This window comes from Equus asinus, chromosome 15 (assembly GCF_041296235.1).
Source record: "Equus asinus isolate D_3611 breed Donkey chromosome 15, EquAss-T2T_v2, whole genome shotgun sequence".
NCBI classification, from domain to species: Eukaryota; Metazoa; Chordata; class Mammalia; order Perissodactyla; family Equidae; genus Equus; species Equus asinus.
In genome coordinates, this window is record NC_091804.1 from 47,635,909 (window position 1) to 47,651,070 (window position 15,162).

Consider the following 15,162-nt stretch of genomic DNA (forward strand, 5'->3'; position numbering starts at 1 on the left):
GGTGCCTACAGCAGCGCGAGGGCAGAGTTCAGGGAGGCGCGTGCACTCAAAGCTGCGACTGTTTACCGTCTGGCCCTGCTCTGGCAGAATTTGCTGCCCTGACCCAGGGGGTCTGGAACCACCTGTGAGCCTCAACAGGAAGAGAAGCGGCAGAACCGGGGAGCAGAGCCAGGCTCCAGCGCCCTCTGCAGGAGGTTCTCTGACTCCCCTTCTGCGATGCTGCCCCGTGAGTTCAGGGCCCTCCTTGTGCTGCCGCTCTGTTACTGCTCTTGTTCACTCCACCTGTTACTACCTGACGGCCCGTGGAGTGTCATTTTGTTTGTTTGTGTGTCGCCTGCCTCCCCCATGGGAGTTTTGGGTTCCTGAGGGCGTCCTCGGCACCTGGAATAGGTTTGACACAGAGCAATGGTCAGTGAATATTCGGTGAATGAATAACTAAGTTCAAGTTGTTCTTTAGATAGGCTGCCCCGTTTCCAATGTGCAGGAGAGAGTCTCTCTGGTCTAACTTGGGTCGTGTGTCTCCCCCATCACCCAGGGCCCGATGGGCACTTTGGTTTACAGAGGTGAGCGCATCAGGAGAGGGGCAAGTCCCCCAGAAGAAATTAAGCCATAGTTGCGAAGGATGGAGTGGTGTGTGATGGATGCTGAGTGCCTCCAAAACAAGGCAGATCAACTCTAGAGAAACGAGGTCTTCCGGGATTGCTTGACGTTGCTACCTTGTGACATGCTCCTCACTGTGTTCCTGGGAACCTTCTGTCAGGTGGTGCTTTCTTTCTCCTGGGTCTTTCAGGCTGTTGGGGGCAGAGAGCCTGGGTCCCTACCCATTACTTCTTCGTCTCTCGCTGTCCTCCTTCCAGCCCCCAGCACCCAGCACGCTGCCTGGCAGAGAGGAGGGGCTGAGGCCAGAGTTTGCATGGGATGAATTGTAATAGTGGCTGGATTCTGCATGCGTTTATATGCCAGCATTTTGAGCTGAGAAGGCAGAGGTCTGGGGAAAACAAGTGGGAACTCCTTTACAACCCAAGACACGCCTGGCTGGTGTATGAATCCATCTGCAATGACTGCCTGGATAAAAATATTCCATATTGGAGGATCCACTCTATTTGAATGTACAAATTAATCAATACTATGAGTATTTCCAGAAAGCTTCTTGTTGAAACTTTGTAATGGTGTGTTTAGGCTTCACAGCTACAAAACATGATCTTCCAGGTGAAAGAAGATGAATAGCTTCAAAGAAAGGTGTCCCCCGTCCTGCCTCTGGCAAACATGGCCAGATGATGAAGAAAAATGACTCAGGCCCTGTCTACACCTCCCATGAAACGTTCCACTTCTTGAGCATTTTATTCAGCCAGCGTCAGCCTGGCCTGGTGCATTAACACTGCAAGTTTCTTGTGATGTTTTCTGGCTGATAATATTTTCCTCCCAAGTTCTCTATAAAAACTAAAGCAATAACAAGGAAAATGGCATTTCTCTGCTCCTGAAAATGTTCTTACTGTCTGATTTCTCAAACTGCGTGGGATTTCCCCAGGGGCAGGGGTGGGTGGGGCATTTTAAAGCTGGTCGCTTGGACATCTTGAATATGAAAATTGAGTGCAGGCTGACAAGCCAGTGCAGCAGGAAGATCAGGGGCCAGGAATCAGGAGCCCTAGCTCCCATGTGGTTTTTGCTGCTCCTGGGCCTGGGGACCTTCGGCGCCAGGGTCCTGCCAGTTTCCCATCAGGGAAGCGAGGGCAGGATGGTTCCTGGTGGGCTGTAGGGGAGCGGCATCCCTGGCCTCTACTCACCAGACGCCAGCAGCCCCTCCGACTGTGACGACCAAAAATGTCCTCAGACATCACCAAAGGTCCCTGGAGGGAGAGGGCAAAATTCCCCTGGTTGACGACCTTGCTGTAGTTGAGATACTTTGGTGACACATATAGAGGAGGTGGGTCAGAGTATGTCACACCCACACATTTTCATCTCTCGCAGCTCCTACTTACTCCCAGTGGCCCCTGCTCTCCATCTTATAAGCCAACGTGTATCTTCCTTCTGAAAGAGTCCTCGGACAGCCTAGAACAACGTCGTTACTCAGCTGTGTGATTTTTAAATTTTCCTTGAAGTATAACTCACAGAAAAGTGCACAGATCAGAAGTCCACAGCTCAGTGAATTCTCATAAAGTGAGTGACCCACGTGAATGTAAGCAGCACCCAAGTCAAGCAGCAGATTTGGAACAGGAGCAGGTAGTGCCCACACCCCCTCCCCAACTCCAACTTAACCGCCGTCCTGACGTCAGACAGCGTAGATTAATCCCCCTGGTTTGTTGAACTTGATATAATGGAGTCATATAGTGTGTATAGTTTTTGCGCCTGGCTTCTCTCACTCGACGTTATGTTTGTGGAACTCATTCATGTTGTTATGTGCACTTGCAGTCATTCATTCTCCTCATTGGGTGGATCCCATTATGTGAATACACAGCAATTTCTTATCCATTCTATTGGCCATGGGCCTTTGGGGAGTCTCCAGGTTTGGCATCATAACTTGCGCTGCTGTGAACATTTTGTACACGACTTTTGTTGAATATGTGTGTGCATTTCTGTTGGGTATATTCCCAGGAGTGGAGTGAATGGGTCATAGGGTCATAGGGTATGCACGTGCTCAGTTTTAGGAAATGTTGCCAAGCAGACACTTCTGCAAATTAATAAGAAAAGCTTGGCCACCCCACTGAAAAATGGGCAAAAGTCTTGAACAGGGTTGTCACAAAAGAAGATGTCCAATTGTCAGATAAACCTGGAGCAAAGGTGCTCGACCACGTGCGTCACCTGGGAACTGCTCGTAAACCCCCACCACCGTTCTATGACCTGCCCACCAGCACGGCCACCAGGAAGGACACAAAATGCCATGTGTGGGTGAGGGTGTGGAACGAGAGGAAGAATTGATGAGTGAGGAGAAACTAGAGCGAGCCCTTTGGAGAACTGACTGGCAGTGTCTTCTTTGAGATTTGTGAGCCACAGGAAGGCAGTAGGATAAAACAGCACTTTTTGATTTGTAAAAGCTAGCTTTTGTACAGTACAGTGAGGAAAACCCAAGCAAAGGATTTGTGCTTTGCAAAAGCTCTAACACAGAGGCCCTGAGCAGGGAGGCGTCCTTAACACGGCACCTGTCCCTGACTAGAGGAGCAGTAAACCGTGGGAGTCAGGCGCAGGGGAGGAGAGTGGGGCTGGGCACGTGCGCAGGACAGTGGAGGGGATTCTGGAAAGTGGGGGCTGCTTTCCTGCTTCTGGCGTGGAACACTAGGACCTCGGGGGGCTGGTGTGGTCCCACAGAACCTGAGGAGGGCTCCAGTTCCCCAGAGCCAATGTACAGCTTAAGGAACATTCTAGACTTTCTCTAAGCCTTGCAGGTAGGGTGGGCAGTAAAAAGGCTGACAGGGCGTGGACCAGGACCTCCTTGGGGCTGGCAAGGAGGGAGGCCATGGCAGGGCCCACAGGTGTCTGGAGCAAAGGCCGGGCTGAGCAACACCCAGCAGCCGGAGAGATGAGGTCTAGCACCTGCGGTAGCCGGCAGGAACCTGACGGGCAGGTGCCAGTGGACCAAGACCAAAATCTGCCCCCCTGCCCCTGTGCCCCTACACAGGGAGAAGGAAAGGGAAGGGGGAAGGGGAAGCCATGGGAGACTATTGCAAACAGGACCAACGTTTGAACTGGATAGTGAGTGAGATAAAAATAAGTACCCACATTTGACTGAAAAATTGGTAGACTAAACTGAATAGATCCATAGGTGGTAGAATAAGTGGCCTCCTCTAGGAAGACTGTGGGTTCAGGTGAGAGCTGAGTGCAGTTATTGCAGCCAAACCACAATTCCCTTTGCACAGTCAAGCTGTGGTCTGCGAATCGCATCTCCCCGTGCCTGCGCTGCAGCTTCCCAAATGCTGCACAGCCCTCCCTTCATCCCTCCCCTCCCTTTTAATAACAAAGACATTCGTGGTGCTAGAAACTGCAGAGACAATAGAACACAGACGTGGTTCTCTCCCTCATGGAGCTTCCAGTCTAACGGGAGAAATGGACAGTATAAAAGTGAATGCCTAAATAAACAATAATTTCGTTGCTCAGTGCAATGGGTGAAATAGAAAGGGCTTCTGAGGCAGGATGCTGTGGAGGTGGTTGTTATGGAGAATGCTTCTCCAAGAAAGCAAAAGGGTGAGGAGGAGGCAACCGTTCCAAGATGGTGGAGCCATGGGAGCACATGCCAAGTAGAGAGAGCAACCCATGCAAAGGCCCTGAGGCAGGATAGGGGCTATTATTTTCCCACGGGGAGCAGAAGAAGTTGACTATGGCTGAAGCTTCGTCGTCTGGAAGGAGTGTGTGCAGGGGCCAGATCAGGGCCTGTGAAGCTAGAGGGAGGCATTTTGGAAAGCCAATGGCAGATCATTGCAGGATTTTTTTTTTTTTTTGAGGAAGATTAGCCCTGAGCTAACATCTGCCACCAATCCTCCTCTTTTTGCTGAGATAGATAGACCCTGAGCTAACATCTGTGCCTATCCTCCTCTATTTTATATGTAGGACGTCTGCCACAGCATGGCTTGATAAGCAGAGCATAGGTCCTCACCTGGGTTCAGAACTGGTGAACCCCAGGCTGCTAAAGCAGAGCATGTGCACTTAACCACTATGCCACCAGGCCGGCCCCAGTCAATTGCCTTTTTTTTTTTTTTAGCTGAAGAGGATTCGCCTTGAGCTGACATCTGTGCCCAGGACTCTCTATTTTGTATGTGGGTCTCTGCCACAGCATGGCTTGACTAGTGGTGTAGGTCTGCGCCTAGGACCCAAACCCGGGCCACTGAAGCGGAGCACACAGAACTTAACCACTAGGCCACAGGGCTGGCCGGATTGGTAACTTCTAAGGAGGGGAGGAAGGAATCTGATGTGTGTTACAGGCTCCTTCCTCTTGCTGCTCTGTTGAGACCGTATTAGAGGGAGCAGAGTGGCAGTGAGGGGCCGTGTGGAGATGTCTGAGAGCCTGGTGGTGATGGTGGCCCAGACTAGGCTGATGTCAGTGGAGAGAAGGAGCCTGGACTTGGGATCTGTTGTAGAAGGAGAAGCTCAGTAATCATAGCAGACACTGTTATTACCCTGATTACTGTTAGGATCACAGCAGCTCCGACTTGTTGGCCACCTACTCTGTGCTGGGCAACGTGCTGTCTCATATGTGTTTAATACTCAAAACAAGCCCATGAGGTAGGCACTCTCACTATTATCCACCTTTGTAGACCAGGAAATGGAGGCTCGTAGAAATTCCGTGACTCACCACTGCTGTGTCTGCCATGGATGGAACTGGGGTTGGGATCCAAGGGTGTCGGACTCGCCAACCCCGGGCCCTGAGCCTTGGATGCTGCGAGGCCCGGAATCATGGGTCATAGAGAAGCTCTGTCTTGTCACTTCCTGGCTGCAAGGCCAGAACGTTCGCCCTCTCAGCCTGGTTTCCATCTGGTAAGGCTGGAATGTAATGCCGAGTTGTTTTCTGGGTCATACGCAGATTTTGCAAATGCTACAGCAAAGCTCAAGTTTGCGTTATCTTTGGAGAAGATAAACCACCAGTCCCAGCAGCCTTGGAACGGTTTTCTTCTGGAGAAACAGACTCCGAACGGGGTGGATTTTTCCTCCAGAGAATCTCATGCCTAGAGAATCCCAGAGAGAGCAGATCCTGGGGCTCCTTCTCCCTGAAACCCCAAGGAAAACCACAGCTTGGGTTTGAGACCTGCTCTCTCCCCAGAAACATCTCCCTATTCACCTTACATTACATTCTCCGAGATATTATGGACCTCACCATGAGTCATGGGGTACCAGCAGTGCCCAGACACACTGTGCCTTCCCACCTTCCCAGGGGGCTGCGCCCCAGAATGCCAGCTCCTCCATCCTGCCTTTCCCCAGAACTCTCCTTGACAAAAGGCACCCCTGATGTCCCCCCTCTAGATTTCCCTGCCCCTCCTTACTTTATGCGTTGCCCATGGTAATGATCACCAGCATCTGTTAAATGCTTACTTCCTGGCCAAACACTGTTTAAAGGGCTTTGAAAGTGTTGTTTCATCAGACCCTCCCTAACAAGATAAGAGTTGTTATCACTTGCTGTTTACAGATGGAGAAACCGAAGTCCAGAGAGGTTTCAGGAACTCGGCCAAGACAGCTGCACTGGTGGAATGTGCCCTGGGATTTGAGCCCACATCTCCGGCCCGGACACAGCTGCTGCCTCTGTTGCTCTGTCTCCTCCTTGAGGGTGGGGCCCTTCCCTGATACTCACTAGCACAGTGAGGGGAGGAGTGGGCACCCAGGATACCCTCGCTGAATTGAGTGGAGTGCTAGAGAAGGTATGATTGCAATGGGGTTTGGGCTCGACCAGAAATGAGCTCCTGCAATCCCAGTGCCATGACCTGACACAGTGGTTGCACCCAGATCTCAGAAAGTGCTGCCTCTGCTAATGATTGCAGCAAAGGATTATGGAGCATCTATTCTGTGCCAGGCACTGCACAAAGCACTTTACAACATGCTCTTGTCCATGCCTCACTTCAGTCTTATGCGCAGCGAGACTATGGGAGGGACGGGGAAGCTAACTCAGGCTGAGAACTTGCCTGGATGGGGAGGCGGATCTGACCTGGGACCTGGGGAGCAAAGCCTGTCAAAGCCACATGTTGCAGCAGGTGATCCTTGGGGGATGGTCACCAGCCAGGCAGCTGAGACAGCTGGACACTGTGCTGGAGGCAATCACAGATCAACCATAGATCCACAGTTCACACATGACTGTGACACTTCCATCTTCGTCATCTCTTACTGTCATCAAAGTAAGTTAAGTAGCACTCTGGCCACTTTGTGTCCAAAGTTCTATTATCCTTCAGTTTTCTGTGTTTTGGTCTCAAATAAGGAGGAAGAAAGTTGCTGGAGGAAGGAATAAAATGTGCTTGGTGGTCCCGCATCTCGGAACATCCTCCTGATTAAGCGGGTCATGAGGCAGGCGGGTGAGGAGGCCGGGCGGGTGGCTCGAAGGTGTGGGGTCTGGGTGCCGAGATCTGTTGCGTCCAAGTGAGGACGTTTCAGGTTTGGTCCTGTGTGTATGAAAGGACCGGGCCAGAGAGCATGTAAAGGCGGGCTGCGTGGGCCTGTGTATGGACACGCACCTGAGGCAGTGAGTGTGACGGTGGCCCGGCAGTGGGCCTGTGGCATTTGTCTGACACAGCTGAGGTTTGCAGGAGTGGCCTGGAAGCTCCCTTTCTCATAGTCACAGCAGACGGGGAGCTGTAGACATAAGTGACCATGCCGGACGGAGAGGTTCCAGCTAAGGATGGACTGTGGGGGCTCGCTCTGGGCCCCTCCTCAGGCTGGCGACATCGTAATGAGGAGACAATACGCAGGTCAGGTGGATAGCAAAGGGCGCTTGGCGTTTGGCCTCTGAGCCGGCCTGGGGGGGCCTCTGGGGTCGAGGAGGCCTTGTGTCGCCTGGGTCTGTCCCCGAGCATCCTGAGTGTCTGTCACCTGCTGTGGGTCTGTCCCTGAGCATCCTGAGTGTCTGTCACCTGCTGTGGGTCTGTCCCTGAGCATCCTGAGTGTCTGTCACCTGCTGTGGGTCTGTCCCCGAGCATCCTGAGTGTCTGTCACCTGCTGTGGGTGGGCTGGTGTGAATCCGCACAGCTCTGCGGCTCCTACCCTAGCTGGGCTGCACGTGGGACTTAACCTGTTCCAAGCTGCCCTTTCCCTCTTTGTAAACTGGGCCTCCGGGTGCCCGCCGTGCTGCTCACCAGGCTGTGGACCAGAGAAGCTGGCTGGGCAGGTGGGTGTGGAGGCAGCATGGCCCAGGCTGAGGACCTCAGACAGCCGTGGACTCCAAGAGGCTGGTGACTGACCTGACATTGTTCAATATGAACCCTGGGCAGATGGCTCAGCCTCTCTGAACTCCACGGCCTGTCTCCATCAATTTGGGAAGATGCTAGCATTGCTGGATTGATGATGACAAACATGGTGATGGTGACAACTCTAATAATGTGCGTTTATTTTAGACTTACTATGTGCCAGGCAGCCACTGTGTTGAGTAGCATATATACATATATATAATCTGAACTAATCCTCAGAATAACCCAGGAAGTATTATTCACATTTTCCAGATAAAGAATCAATGCTGAGAGGGGTTAAATAACATGCTTATTGTCACTAAATACTAGTAAGAGGTTGCAGTGAGTTGAATGGCCGTCCCTCCAGAAGATGTGTGCACCAGGAACCCATGACTGCAACCTTATTTGGGAAGAGGGTTTTTGCAGAGGTCATTAAGTCAAGGATCTCGAAATGAGATCATCCTGGATCATCTGGCTGCGCCCCAAGTCCAATGACACCAGTCCTAATAACAGAGAGGGACACACAGAGGGAAAAAGGCCCTGTGCAGACGGAGGCAGGTGTTGGAGTGATGCAGCTACAAGCCAGGGACACCTGGAACCGCTGGCAGCTGCAGGAGCAGCACGGAAAGATTCTCCCTCGGAGACCCCAGAAGGACCCAGTCCTGCCGACGCCGTCACTTCAGACTGCCAGCCTCCGTGAGTGAATAGAGTTCTGTTGTTTGAAGCCGCACAGTTTGTGGTCCTTTGTTACAACAGCCTCAAGAGACTAAGACAGGGGCCTCGCCAGGCCTGGTCTCAGACCACCTGCCTCTTGGGAGGTGATGCACGCAGAGCATCTGATAGACTCGTAGCAAATGCTTGGTTAACATTACAGTCTCCATTCATCGTTGTCATGGGTGCAGCCTCTTCTGCCGACAGTGTAGCAGAGTCCTTCCCCTGAGATGTTCTCTCAGGGGAAACAGGAGGCACTGGGAGCATTCCACCCTGAGAGGAGTCGTATCGGTCGCCCATTGCACCCCTGAGCTTTCATCCTCAGGCACACGGGGAACACTTGTGCTCCGAGGTACAGTGTGGTGGGCGGGGGCAGCCAGGAGACCGATTTTTTTCGTGCATCTCCTGGAGACTGAGGCTCCGGGGTTTCTGCTGGGTCTTTGGTCAAGCATGGCGGAGGGCAAGGGTGTCGGGGTCAGCCAGGTGCGGCTCCTAATCCTGGCAAATTATCCAGTGCTGACCCGTCAGCCTCAGTCTTCCCACCCGGGAAGGGAAGTGGCCTTGAGGTCACGCAGGCAAAGTGCTTAGCGCAGAGTCCAGATAGGAAAATTATATATATATATATATAAAATATATTTACTAATATATAAATATTATATATATATAAAATATATACAAGAGAAGAGTATTTAATTGGTACATAGATTTAAAAACATTTTTTTTTGTAGAGTTGCTGGGATCAATGAGCACCAGCTGCCCAAGTACCAAAACTTATGCTTCCCAAACCTCTTGATGTTGATTCCGCAGGAAGAGCAATTGAGCTGCCCGACGTGTGCCACACATAACAGAAGCCCTTTTTTAAAAAAACTATTTTTAACCACCAAAATTGCACTGTTCATTATGAAGACCAAAGTTTTTGAAGTAAGCTATGAAACCAGGAAAAGAGAAAAGTACAAGTAAAACCCATGAATGAGCACAGGCCTCCTCAGGGTGCAGGTTCTGCGTGTTCGCTCTTTGCCCCAACGTTTCTTAAACATTTGGGTCTTATTGTAGATCTTGTAATGCTTTGAAGCCCTCTTCCTCTAACAGGCTACTAGGGGTGTTTTCCCCTGTGGCTGAACATCCATCTTCAAAGCCGTGTGCAACGGCTCATTGTGTTCTGTGTGGGAGTTTCCATGGGGCTCCGAGGACTGAATGATGCCTGCAGACACAGGGAGAGAAAGTGTGCAGAAACCGTCTACACGGGCGGAGACGGCGACAGGAAGCAGGGCGCAGCCACACTCCCAGAGGCTCCCCCAAGATCCGCAGCTGCTGGGGTCCCTGGCTCCCCTCCCCGACCTTGGTTCAGCGTGAAGCTGCCCTTTGCTCATGGCTTTTCAGCAAGGTGCTGTTGAAGCCACATTTTGTCCATCTGAATGTGTGGAAATGATATCTTATTATTGTTTTCACTGACGTTTCCTGTATTACTCAGAAAGTTAAACATATTTTCCATTTGTTTCTCTCATTTCCCCTTCTATGTCTTGTCAATTTTCCTATTGGCTTGAGAGCATTTTTCCTATTAATTTATAGGAGTTCTTTATATAGTCTGGATACTGTTTCTTTGTCAGCTATATGCCTTGCAAAGATGTTTGGTTTTTGTTTTAGACTGGAACTTGTCTTCTTCCTCTTCTTCTTCTCCCCAAAGCCCCCCAGTACATAGTTGCAGATTCTAGTTGTAGGTCCTTCTGGCTCTGCTATGTGGGACGCCGTCTCAGCATGGCCTGATGAGCGGTGCCATGTCCAGGCCCAGGATCTGAACTGTCAAAACCCTGGGGCACCATGGTTGAACGTGTGAACTTAACCCCTCAGCCAGGCGGCTGGCCTGGAACTTGTCTTTAATGTGGCTTATAGTGTCTTTTGTCAAAGAAAGATTTTAAAGTTTAATATAGTCAAACATCTCTGTCTTGTCTTTTATGGTTATTGCCTTGAGTGTCTTATGGAAGGAGTGGTGGCCTCCTCCAGTGCTGCAGAGACACTCTCTCTATCACAGGAGAGTAATTGCTGATAAGCTGTGTGCTCAGCAGCTCTGTGGCTTGGGAGGAACTTCTCTCTGGACCCAGGTGTCTCATTTCTAAAATGGGGATAATAAGAGCATGTGCCTCATTGAAGGATTTTGCAGATTCAATGGAAATAACTCACATAATGTCCTGAAAAGAGTGCCCGGCACCTGAAAATCACTCAGGAAATGTTAGATTATTATTATTGTCCTAAAAGTTTTAGTTTTCCTTTTAAAATTTATGTCTTAAATCCATCTGATTGTGTACAGTGTAGATCCAATTAGATTATTTCCATCTGGCCTGCTTACTGTCCCGGCATCAGTTGCTGAATGACCCTTCTTTTCACCCCTAGTTTTTAAGGCCACTTCTGTTACATACCAGGTTCCCACATAGAAGTTTCTATGCTGTCCTGATCCAAGGTTCTATTTTTTTATACCTGGGCCAATAATGTATGTTTAACTTCGTCTAGTCTTAATTGTTGATAGCAGAGAGGTCAATACCCCCTCCAAAGTTCTCTTGATCAATCTCTGCATTTATTCATCTATGTAATTTATAGGAGCAGCTTGTCAAGTTCCATGAAGACCCAGTGACCCACAGATGACCACAGTACCTTCTCTTCCAGACACACCACAATCCCATTGGAACATTTTTCTGGCATTTTTATTACTTTGCTTAATAAGGTTTTGATTTTGAAAATGTTCAGTTAATTGAACCTTTTTATGCGTCTTCCCCAGCAGCTGGGGAAGGTCTTCCTGGTGTTTCTGGTGTAGATACTTGGGCTGTGTTTTGAAGCCAGCTGAAATGATTCTTTTCATATAGTTCCTGAGATTCACTTGAGCCAGAAAATTTTAAAACTTTGGCTTCTAAGATATGATCTTCAGGTTTCAGAGCATGTTGGGCACTTCCTTACAGGCCAGGCCATTATGTGGCTTTGCCAACAAGACAAGGTTGTCAACCGTGTTCTTTTTGGCCTTGCCACAATTTGATCGCTGGGTCTTTTTCATACTCAGCCAAATTTCTGGCATCGTTCTTCTTCCCATCTTTTCACTTTCATCTTTTTTGACGTTATTAGAGCTCTTTTAAACAGCATTTGGCAGGTAAATCTTATCTCAAGATCTCTGTCTTTTAATGGTAGTATTTTATCCATTTACATTTGTTGTGATTACAGATGAATTTAGTTTAGTTCTTACAATGTTATTTTGTATTCTTTATTTATCATCTTTCTCTTTGACAATTTTTTTTCTCTTTTCAGTCTTCTCGTGTAGACTGAATAGTGGATCAAACTTCCTTTATTCCCTTTATTTCCCTGTACTTGTTTGGAAATTCCACATTCAATTGCAAATCTTTTAATGGCCAACATTAATTTTTTTTTCTTTTTTTAATTAATTAATTAATTAATTTATTTATTTTATTGAGTTATTGATAGGTTACAATCTTGTGAAATTTCAATTGTACATTAATGTTTGTCAGTCATGTTGTAGGTGCACCACTTCACCCTTTGTGCCCACCCCCCCACCCCACCTTTCCCCTGGTAGCCACTAATCTGCTCTTGGTCCATAGTTTTAAATTCCTCATATGAGTGGAGTCATACACAGATTATCTTTCTCTCGCTGGCTTATTTCACTTAACATAATTCTCTCAAGGTCCATCCATGTTATTGCAAATGGAATGATTTTGTTCTGTTTTGCAGCTGAGTAGTATTCCATTGTATATATGTACCACATCTTCTTTATCCATTCGTCTGTTGATGGGCACTTAGGTTGCTTCCACGTCTTGGCTATTGTAAACAGTGCTGCAATAAACATTGGGGTGCACAGGATTTTTGGGATTGCTGACTTCAGGCTCTTTGGATAAATACCCAGTAGTGGGATAGCTGGATTGTATGGTAGTTCTATTTTTAGTTTTTTGAGGAATCTCCATACTGTTTTCCATAGTGGCTGCACCAGTTTGCATTCCCACCAGCAGTGTATGAGGGTTCCTTTTTCTCCGCAACCTCTCCAACATTTGTTGCTATTAGTTTTAGATATTTTTGTCATTCTAACGGGTGTAAGGTGATATCTTAGTGTAGTTTTGATTTGCATTTCCCTGATGATCAGCAATGATGAGCATTTTTTCATGTGCCTGTTGTCCATCAGTATATCTTCTTTGGAGAAATGTCTGTTCATGTCTCCAGCCCATTTTTTGATTGGGTTGTTTGATGTTTTGTGGTTGAGTTGCGAGAGTTCTTTATAAATTACGGATATTAAGCCTTTGTCAGATATATGACTTGCAAATATTTTTTCCCAGTTAGTGGGTTGTTTTTTTGTTTCAATCCTGTTTTCATTTGCCTTGAAGAAGCTCTTTAATCTGATGAAGTCCCATTTGTTTATTCTTTCTATTGTTTCCCTTCTCTGAGAAGGCATGGCGTCCGAAAAGATCCTTTTAATACTGATGTCAAAGAGTGTACTGCCTACGTTTTCTTCCAGAAGCCTTATGGTTTCAGGTCTCACCTTTAGGTCTTTAATCCATTTTGAGTTTATTTTGGTGAATGGTGAAAAAGAATGGTCAATTTTCATTCTTTTACATGTGGCTTTCCAGTTTTCCCAGCACCATTTGTTGAAAAGACTTTCTTTTCTCCATTGTATGCCCTCAGCTCCTTTGTCAAAGATAAGCTGTCCATAGACGTGTGGTTTTATTTCTGGGCTTTCAATTCTGTTCCATTGATCTGTGCACCTGTTTTTGTACCAGTACCATGCTGTTTTGATTACTGTAGCTTTGTAGTATGTTTTGAAGTCAGGGATTGTGATGCCTCCCGTTTTGTTCTTTTTTCTCAGGATTGCTTTAGAAATTCGGGGTCTTTTGTTGCCCCATATAAATTTTAGGATTCTTTGTTCTAATTCTGTAAAGAATGTCATTGGGATTCTGATTGGGATGGCGTTGAATCTGTAGATTGCTTTAGGTAGAATGGACATTTTAACTATGTTTATTCTTCCAATCCATGTACATGGAATGTCTTTCCATCTCCTTATGTCGTCATCCAATTCTCTCAGAAAGGCCTTGTAATTTTCATTATATAGGTCCTTCACTTCCTTAGTTAAATTTACCCCAAGGTATTTTATTCTTTTTGTTGCGCTTGTGAATGGTATTGTATTCTTGAGTTCTTTTTCTGTTGGCTCATTACTGGAGTATAGAAATGCTACTGATTTATGCAAATTGATTTTATACCCTGCAACTTTGCTGTAGTTGTTGATTACTTCTAACAGTTTTCCAATGGATTCTTTGGGGTTTTCTATATATAAGATCATGTCGTCTGCAAACAGCGAGAGTTTCACTTCTTCCCTCCCTATTTGGATTCCTTTTATTCCTTTTTCTTGCCTGATTGCTCTGGCCAGGACATCCAGTACTATGTTAAATAAGAGTGGCGATAGACGGCATCCTTGTCTCGTTCCCATTTTCAGGGGGATGGGGTTCAGTTTTTGCCCATTGAGTATGATGTTGGCTATGGGTTTGTCGTATATGGCCTTTATCATGTTGAGGTAGTTTCCTTCTATGCCCATTTTGTTCAGAGTTTTTATCATAAATGGCTGTTGGATCTTGTCAAATGCCTTCTCTGCATCTATTGAGATGATCATGTGGTTTTTATTCCTCAGTTTGTTGATGTGGTGTATCACGTTGATTGATTTGTGGATGTTGAACCATCCCTGTGTCCCTGGTATGAATCCCACCTGATCATGATGTATGATCCTTTTGATGAATTGCTGAATCCTGGTTGCCAAAATTTTGTTTAGAATTTTTGCATCTATGTTCATCAGTGATATTGGCCTGTAGTTCTCTTTTTTCGTGGTGTCCTTGTCAGCTTTTGGTATCAGCGTGATGTTAGTCTCATAGAATGTGTTAGGAAGTGCTCCATCTTCCCTAATTTTTTGGAATAGCTTGAAAAGGATAGGTATTAAATCCTCTCTGAAAGTTTGGTAGAATTCCCCAGGAAAGCCATCTGGTCCTGGGGTTTTATTCTTTGGGATGTTTTTGATTGCTGTTTCAATCTCTTTCCTTGTGATTGGTCTGTTCAAATTGTCTGCCTCTTCTTGAGTGAGCTTTGGGAGATTGTAGGAGTTCAAGAATTTATCCATTTCCTCTAGGTTATCCATTCTGTTGGCATATATTTTTTTGTAGTATTCTCTTATAATCTGCTGTATTTCTGCAGAGTCTGTTGTTATTTCTCCTCTTTCATTTCTGATTTTGTTTATTTGAGCTTTCTCCCTTTTTTTCTTTGTAAGTCTGGCTAGTGGTTTGTCAATTTTATTTATCTTCTCAAAGAACCAGCTCTTTGTTTCATTGATCCTTTCTACTGCCTTTTTCGTTTCAATAGTATTTATTTCTGCTCTGATTTTTATTATTTCTCTCCTTCTGCTGACTTTGGGCTTTATTTGTTCTTTTTTCTCTAGTTCAGTTAGGTGAGTTTAAGATTGCTTATTTGGGATTTTTCTTGTTTGTTAAGATGTGCCTGTATTGCGATGAATTTTCCTCTTAATACAGCTTTTGCTGTATCCCATATGAGTTGGTATGGCATGCCATCATTTTCATTT

At 47.0% G+C, this 15,162-nt stretch overlaps 1 non-coding gene across 1 annotated transcript; it reads right to left on the reverse strand.

Annotated features, from left to right (window-relative positions):
- Window positions 1-9,287: 9,287 nt before the first annotated feature.
- Window positions 9,288-9,420, reverse strand: LOC123277489 (U11 spliceosomal RNA). The gene has a single exon (XR_006514440.1). It is a non-coding gene; the product is annotated as a U11 spliceosomal RNA (small nuclear RNA).
- Window positions 9,421-15,162: the final 5,742 nt, after the last annotated feature.